The following is an 8,849-nucleotide window of genomic DNA, read 5'->3' on the forward strand; positions in this document are numbered from 1 at the left end:
TTACTCATTCTCACACATCAAAGTAATTATAAATTATAATGAATGAATTATAATTATGCATTCAGTAGTTAACACTAAAATGATAAAGACAATTTTACTCATTCACACACATCAAAGTAATTATGAATTATAATGAATGAATTGTGCATTCAGTAATTAACACTCTAAAAAGATAAAGCCAAATTTTACTCATTCACACACATCAAAATGTTCATCTTGGGTTGAAATCTGCTCATTTTTTGTTTTGATTTCAACGTAAGCATGCTGAATCTAGTCATGTGTACTGAGACTCTGTCCTTGCTCATGTAGAAGTACTTTTATTACTGCCCTTTGGCAGCGCATTCCAACAATATGCAGAAGCAGCTTTGAAGGATGACAGGAATATGGATTTTGAGAATCTGTCCAGATGAAGTTTCTTAGAGTGTCGAGTCGTGTAGTTGTGTATGTCGTGTCTAAATTGGAGTCTGTCGTATAAGTATGTCGGTGTTTTTGTTTGCATAATTTTGAATATTGTGCAGGCCAGATGTAGTTTTCTGCGTCGTGTCATATTCATCCAATTAACGTAATTTAAGTAAGGCAGTATGTGATCCCTTCGTTTCAAGCTAAATGCAAAACGTCTACAATAATTCCATACTTTTTGTGCAATTTTAGCATTCTTTTTTGTTAAATTAACACCGTCAACAAGGTCACAGTAATCGAAAATGGGAAGAACTAGAGCTTGCATAAGGCGCAATTTAACATCAGTTGAAAGTAAGTGCGATGATTTATAGAGTGATCTGAGTATACCATGAGCTTTTGAACTCTGAGACGTTACGTGGTTTTGCCAGTCGAGTTTCTGATTAAATATCACACCTAAGTTGTGCAGTGTGGGACCCTCACATCATTAATATTAATTGATAACCCATTTATTTGAATATTATTTAAGGCAGCGCTAGAACCAATCAATGTAAAGCAGCACGTACAAGACCATTACGTTTACACCATTTATAAATAGCATGAAGGTCACGGTTCAGGAGACCAATTGCTGGTTTTGCATTTGTGGGGTCTACTGGCATCAGCTGCGTGTCATCTGCATAACAATGAGGCACACTGTGTCGTACATGTAGGGATAGGTCTGCGGTGAAGAGGGACTATAGAAAGGGGCCTAGAATACTTTCTTGCGCAACCCCTGAGGGTATTGTAAGGGGAGTCGATGTAGCTCCTGAGGGAAGCGTCACCGATTGCACTCGTCAGTAGGTATTGGCTTCCCTTGAAGTTCTTCGCTCGTCACAAAGCGTCGCGATGTTTATAAGAGATGAATTTTATGATCAAAGATTGATGACCTTGTCTGACGACGTCGGCCGCCGAGCTTCTCTTCCTCGGTGCTCCCAGGCGATGGCATCTGCTCATGAAGTCAGAAGAAACTTCAACGTCAAGTTTCGTGGAGAATATCTGTAGAGCAACTTCTGTAGGGACCTCCTCCGGCGTTTCCGGTACTCCATGCAGCAGCAAGCTGCTGTGGAATCGGCCGGCTATCTATCAAAAAGGATGGAACCAGTTTCCAGATATATATTTTATGGTGAACTAAGTAGGTGTTTGTATTTATTATCAATCATTACTTAAACCTTCATGACAAGGTTAAAATATTTCAACATTGCTTTCCTGTTAGTATATCATTTGTGTGTTAAATGTGTGCTAGACTTGCACGCACGTGCACCTCTATTGCAAGAGGCACATATTCTCGTCTGTGTAGAACGCCTCACTTTTTATTCTCCATTTTCTTTCGATAAGTCGGTGTAGTTGTAAACATTTGGTAATACTTTCGTACACCTAAAGAAACGTTCCGCAATGCAGAATAGTACGTTAGCAATGTAAAAAAGTGCGAAATAAATCATTTATAGGAGGAATTCCTCTAATCCCATATCTTTCTAGTTTTTAAAAAAGTATATCATGGTCTATGGTATCAAAAGCTTTACTTAAGTCACAGAAAATTGTTGTGTTTAGTAGTTTCCTTTCCATGTGGAGAAGTATATTTTCTGTGAATTCATGAAGCACTGTAGCTGTACTTTTGTCTCTTAGAAAACCATGTTGGGTTGGTGTTATAATTTGGAATGTGTTACAAAATTTCCTTAGTCGTTTCTCAACTGCATGCTCCATTATTTTAGAGAACGCTGACAGTAGTGCAATTGGCCTGTAGTTTCTTACATCATTTTTTTCACCTTTTATATAGATTGGTATTATTTTGGCTGTTTTTAGTTCTTCTGGTAAAATTCCACTTGAAAAGGAGTGGTTTATAATATGTACAAGGGGTTTGACTATTTGTAAATGGCATGCTTTTATAACGTGGTCTGTTATTTCATCAAGTCCTGCTGTCTTTTTGTTTTTTAGTTTCCCGATAATTTGAATAATTTCTGAATCATCTGTTGGTTCCATAAAAAATGTTTTTGGGTTCCGGTTGGTTGTCAGTGATGATTTGTTTTTGGGGGTGAGGTTTTGTGGGTATAAGTTTCTAACACTTTCTACGAAGTGATTATTAAAAACATTTGGGATTTTTGGGGGGTTGTGAATGTTATTTTGTCTTAGCTTTATACTTATCTTTTGGTTGTTGTTTGGTGCGGAGTTGGTTTCTTTCTTTATTATATTTCACATTGTTTTTGTTTTATTTGTTGCGTTGCTTATCTCTTTGTCACACTCCTGCTTTTTGCAACTTTTAGAACTTTTCTGTATTTTTTTTTGTATGTTGCATAGTTGTTCCAGAAGATGGAAGTGTTATTGGGTTTGCTTTCTCTGTGAAGTGATTTCATGTTTTTGCTTAAGATAGTAATTCCATTTGTAATCCAGCTTTTGTTTTCTTTATTTTTAAGTTTTCTACGTTTTTCAGGAAAGGCTTCTTTGCATAGAGATTTAATAATATTAATAAAGTTAATATATTTTTCATTTGTGTTGTTGGCTTCATGGATATCTGTCTGATAATTTTGATAATTTCTGTTTAAAACATAGTACATTGTTTGGGTTATAATCACGCATTTCTGCAGTGTTGGTATATTCTGTATTTTAATTGCAGCTTGTGTCTATTGTGAGTAGCTGAGCATCATGGTCTGAGAAGTAAATGTCAATTATTTTAAATGCTGTTTTATTTAGGTTATAATTTGACATAATTTGGTCTATCATGGACTGTGTCTATCATGGACTGTGTGGTTTTGGTAGTTCTTGTCAAGCCATAGCGACATATTAGATGTTTTAGTCTTGTTTTCTGGGTGGAGTCTTTTAAAAATCAACGTTTAAGTCACCACAGACCACTATGTTGGATTTGAAAGAAAATATGTGTTTAAGCAGGGAATTGAGATTGTTTGGAAATACTTCAAAATCACCATCCGGTGTTCTATATATACATATTACGATTAGTTGCATTTCTTTTATCGTTGCTGTTGAGAATTCACAATCTTTTTCTACTTTTTTAATATTAATTTGTAATTGATCTACCTTTATGTTTGACTTGGTAAAAATACATGTACCACCACGTTTGTATTTTTCTCTGGAGTAGCTATTTACTACATTGTACCCTGGCAAGTTTATATGTTTGCATTTATCACTTTGGAGCCAATGCTCGGTGATACATATTATGTCTGCCTGATTTGCATCTTGAATTATCATCTCTTATTCAATTTTTTCCCTTCGAGCCCTTGTATATTTACGTGAAAAATATTAAGATTTGTTATTGCATTTGTATTATGGTATTTTCCTTTCTTGTTTTTATTTACGTTAGCCTTTTCCCTGTTCATTGCAGATTCTTTCTTGGATGAGTCACTTCTTTTTACCATAAAAAAATCATCTTTTAGTTTGTTTGGGATGCACTTTTTCCGATTTGAGATACGGATATTGTTATCAATAGTTTGATCACATACCTGTGAAGCCACGTGCGTGCATGAAATGTCTTGCTTGGAGTGGCCGCTGATTATACCTTCTTCTGAATGTTCTTTACCTGAAGTTTTTGAGGGACTATTTTCCACCATTTTTTCTTCATTATCTTTGCATTCACTTTGCTTTCTTTTGGTAAACATGTGCTTCTCATGGGTAGGAGCACTTCTCTGGAGATGTTCACGTTTACTGCACTTGTTCTTCCAACTGATGGTTCCTTCCTTTTACAGATTTCCTCAGCAGAGTCACCGTCCACTTTTTCATCTTCTCCACTATCCTAAATATTATTACTGGAAAACTTTTCACATCGCCGGGGTTTTTTATTCGCCATTTCTTGTGCACTTTCACTTCTGCTGGGATAGCGTTCGACATGCCGCCCTTTTTCTTCAATGAAACCAATATCACTCGCAGTTTTCATAGCAATGTCGCTAGCTTCTTCATTCACTCTATCATTTTCATTGCTGCTCTTGTTGTTTGCCTCAGTCAAAGTGTTCTGTGTTTTTCCCTTGTCGGATTCAACTAGCGCTGTTCCACTTATCCATTTCCTTGTGCCAGTACACTTTTTCCAGCAGAGTGGGATGATTTGATTTTCCTGTGATTTTCTGTTAATAACACCATGGATCATTTGGCATACATACTGTTTTCCTTTGTGGTTCAAGTGCTGTCCTTGTCTTGTATGATATTCTCTGGTCATGGTGTCAAGGTGGATTATGGTTACATTTTTGAAGTGTTTACAAGTGTTTTTCGTCTGTATATTTATTTTTGTATTTCGATGTTTACACACAACTGAGGGATGAGATCATATCTGTGGGGTATAGTAGTTACAATTACATTTGTATGAGTCAGTGAACCTAGAGAGTCACGTCCTGCCATTATTGCATCGCTGCCCTGATTTGTCGCAATATCATTGGAGCCAGTGACTATAATAACATAGTCATTTGAGCTGAACATCGAACACTCCCTCCTAGCTGCTTCTAGCACATGTTTTGACTTTGCCCCGGGTTTCACTGAACCATATATATTCATTCCTGGTAGAAAATCTTTCATATTGGTAGCCAGGTAGCGCCCATGGCTGTCGGCGAAGATCACTGCTTTGGGTCTCTTTTCTTTGATTTTCAGTTTTGTAGTACTTTGAACTTTGCCAACTGGAAGTGCATTGATTGGGTCTGTTGTATGCCTCTTTCTTCTTTCTTGGTATTTAATCTCCCTACACTGATTGCGTGCACTTTCAATTTCACCAGGTTCATCGGTCAGTGCTGCAAAAGGGTTGGTATGCTCGAATGTATTATCCAAGCACTTTACTTTTGGGGCATTCGTGGATGGATAGTGCCGATTGAATTGAACTCTCCCATGTTTCACTACTTCACTCCTTGTCTCGCAGAGATTTTGGGCAATCCTTCTTTCTTCTTCTTCTACATCTCGAAAGTCCGATTTCAGAACGTCGATATATATTTTTTCCCCTTTGACGCTAGTTCCAGTTTCAGTCTCTCACACTCGAGGCGTAATGATTTACAGCTGTCACAATTCGGCATCCTGTTTTTTTTTGCCACAATTTTTGGCACAGTTGTTGATTAGGTTCGATCACTACACCACACTCACGTCAAGATCGAGAAATGAATTTCTTACACTTTCGTTTTCATTGCACTTCCTCACTCCCGAGTTGGGGAAACACGCCTGACAATGGTGTGAATACCTCATATTATGAATGTGCTTCGAAAGCAAATTACTTATACTACCTAATTATTTTTTTTTGTACATGTGTCCCGAGATTTGTTCTTACTGTTCTGTTGCTAACCCGTTCTCGCTGTCACTGTTCACTTAAATGACCCGTTCTTCCGTATGCATGTATGTCTTGCGACTCGTTGTCACTGTTCACTTAATGACCCGTTCTTGTGAATCAGGACGAACCAAACCATATCGCTGTCTCCGCGTCTCCAGGTGGTGCAGTTTTCGGAGATTCTTGGCAAGTTGCTTTTTACAGTAGGATCAATTTACTTGCGATAGGCACTGTTTGCTCTCTGAAAACACTACGGGAGACTCATTAGCTTCTACGATCATATTTTCCTTTCAGAATATGAATAAAATCGGGAGCACAAGTCACTAATTACCAGTTCCATCCGCCATTTTTTTTACCAGTTCCTTAGATAAAGGTTATCATATCACTTGTTATTGTTAGAAAATATAGAGACTATCAACGAGTAAACAAAAACATGTCGAACGGCACAATCGATTGTGGAACTGTAGCACAATTCGCGATTAAAATTACCACCTGAGCGCTAGTGTCGCTTCCAATATGGCCGCTCTATGTAGGATAAATCTTTGTTTACATTAAGAAGTAGTAGTACGTAATAGCAGCGTGTTGTCATGGCTGGTATGGAAGAGACGTATAAAATACGCGATATTTCTAAATATTGCGAATGCGATGTGAATTCCAAGAACTATAACGAAGGTGAAGCTGTGCTGAGAGCGAAGCATTTAATTATGATATGCAAAAATAACACGGAAAACTCAGACGAAACTAATGTATATGCCACTAGTTCTTGAAAGCAGTGCCGTTTCATCTGCACCTCGGTTGTAACTGGGGATCTCAGAAATGATTTGAAAATAAAGCAATTCACGTGTATTGCAAAGCTTGGGCAGGAGAAAAAATGCAAACATGCCGTTGCAGTTCTTTCCCCAAAGAGGCAGGCTGGTTTAATAATTGATTGATTGATTGACTTGCTTTATTTTACTTCGCTTTTTGTGCCACTTTTGGCCCTGGCGTCGTAGCGCGAACTGGTTTAACAACATACATTGTTTTCGAAGAAAAAATGTTATATTCATAAAGAACAATTTAAAACTTCCTTTCATGGTAATAAAATCATCTTTCGGAAAATAAAGTGAAAAGACTCGTGTTTTCTTCGTAATTTCCTTACCGCATTTCAGTTATGCCAATCTTGTCAATCAGTTCTGTTTTCCCTGATTTATTTACAAATTTCATTTTGTTGATTCCACGGGGTGGAAATACTGTATATGTAAGCTTTTCACTTGTCCTGGCCCACAAAACGATTTAGAGGAAAAAACTTAAGAGTAGACGTTATTTTTTTGCATGTTCCCCATGCTTTGAACGGCTTCAACACAGCGAAGCGTCTTACCTGGAGTGGTTCCTGAAAATCTCACCAGATGGCATATCGGATAATTTTAATCGCGAATAACTTCCAGTTCACGGCGACCGGGTAATTCAAGCGCGTACTTGTGGCCTTTCTTCTCGTTTTGTATACCGGATGAATGGATCATATAAAAGCACTTGACGACGAGGAGAATCAGAGATATCAGGGCAAAGTAGAGGCCTTTGCGTATCAATTGGATGAGCAACTAGGAAGTAATACGGCATTATTCCAGGATGAGATCCATTTGCTGATCGTCGTTGCATTGGCGATATTTGTAGCCTACATATTTAATAGAAAGTAATTTTTTCTACAGAGCGAGAGTGCTTAAAGCATGTAAATCTTTGGATGCATACATTTATGTTTTAAGTGAAAAAGTGCGAGATGTACGGACATATAAAAACCGGAAAGAGGAGCTTTTTTTTTCTTTATTCAGTCAGGGCGAGTCAGAGGGATGCGGTAATGCACACTTGCTGGTTTCGTTCCCGTTTGAACGCAGTAATACAAAACGCTCATTGTTATTTTAAGTCAATTTTCTGCTATTTGTGTTAAACATGACGATGAAGATGAATAATAAACTGAAGAAATTAATTATGTGACAAACACAATGACACACCATTGCCTGACCATGGTGTTCAAACCTAGGACCTCTTCTCTATGAATGTTGACAAGATTTCCATTGCAAAAGACGAAAATTAATGATAGTACCCGCACTTAATTTTCTGGTTACACAAAAAAAATTTCCTCTGGATGCACAAAAATTTATTTCCTCTGGTTACACAGTTACACAAAAATTTAATACAGTTCGTGTGTACTTCAAGAACGTAACGTGTAACCTATCTGACTATGACCGAGCATTTTTTGAAAGGAAATGTAATATTTTTGCTCATATCACTAAAACAGAGAGAAAATCGATATTTGAATGATTTCTCTTCTACCTTTAATGAAGTGCAAGGGGTGCGGGACGCAAAATTTTTGGTTGGGAAGGAAACAGGACGGGGTATTTTTTAAATCCTGACTCCTGAGGTTCAAAACGGGAAGAATAATGTTATTTCCCGACTAAATTGGGAGATTATAGGAGCGAAAAATATTCAACATTACCCGATACTAAAAAAAATGTTAATCATACACACAATTTCACCCTCGCGTGATGATTTATTTTGCATTTCTGGAATAAAAACTGCTAATTTCAATAAATTTCGGACATTTAGTACAAAAAAAATATGTAGAAAATAAACTACTTTTAAAATCTATCAGTTTTTCCGAAGTCTGGATCGGAACGGATTTTTTTTTTTCAGGTTCCGACTTTTTGGGTTCCTGCACATCCGTTGTCATTACTGCGGAGTCTACTCTTGCTAATGGGCTTTCAATTTTCACGCCTGACAGTTTGAATGCAATAATTTTGGCGCGTAGATCTCGAGGAATTGAATGAAGAGAGATCCGTGAAAGCTTATTTAGCCCTGATCGTAGTTTACATCCTCGTTGTACACACCCATTCGTTCCTTTCATACATGACACAATCTCAGCTCCCTCTAACGACTTTTTATAATTCGTACATTGAATTCATTTTTTTAAATAGTTGGTTTAAATAGTTAGTCTTATGGTCTCGATTAGTTTAGGCTACCTGTGCTGGTGTTGAGTGACCCCAACCTAACCACAACGAGGAAAGATGACAACTGAACTAACTCAACTCATGCCTATGCATTCCTTACATAAATGCTTGCATATTTTACCCTAATCATTTTTACGCATTGGAAAATGCTTCTCTGATGTTTGCTTTCTTGCCGCTTCGTTCCCTAAGGCAAA

This window comes from Lepisma saccharinum, chromosome 21 (assembly GCF_977018435.1).
Source record: "Lepisma saccharinum chromosome 21, izLepSacc3.1, whole genome shotgun sequence".
NCBI lineage: Eukaryota > Metazoa > Arthropoda > Insecta > Zygentoma > Lepismatidae > Lepisma > Lepisma saccharinum.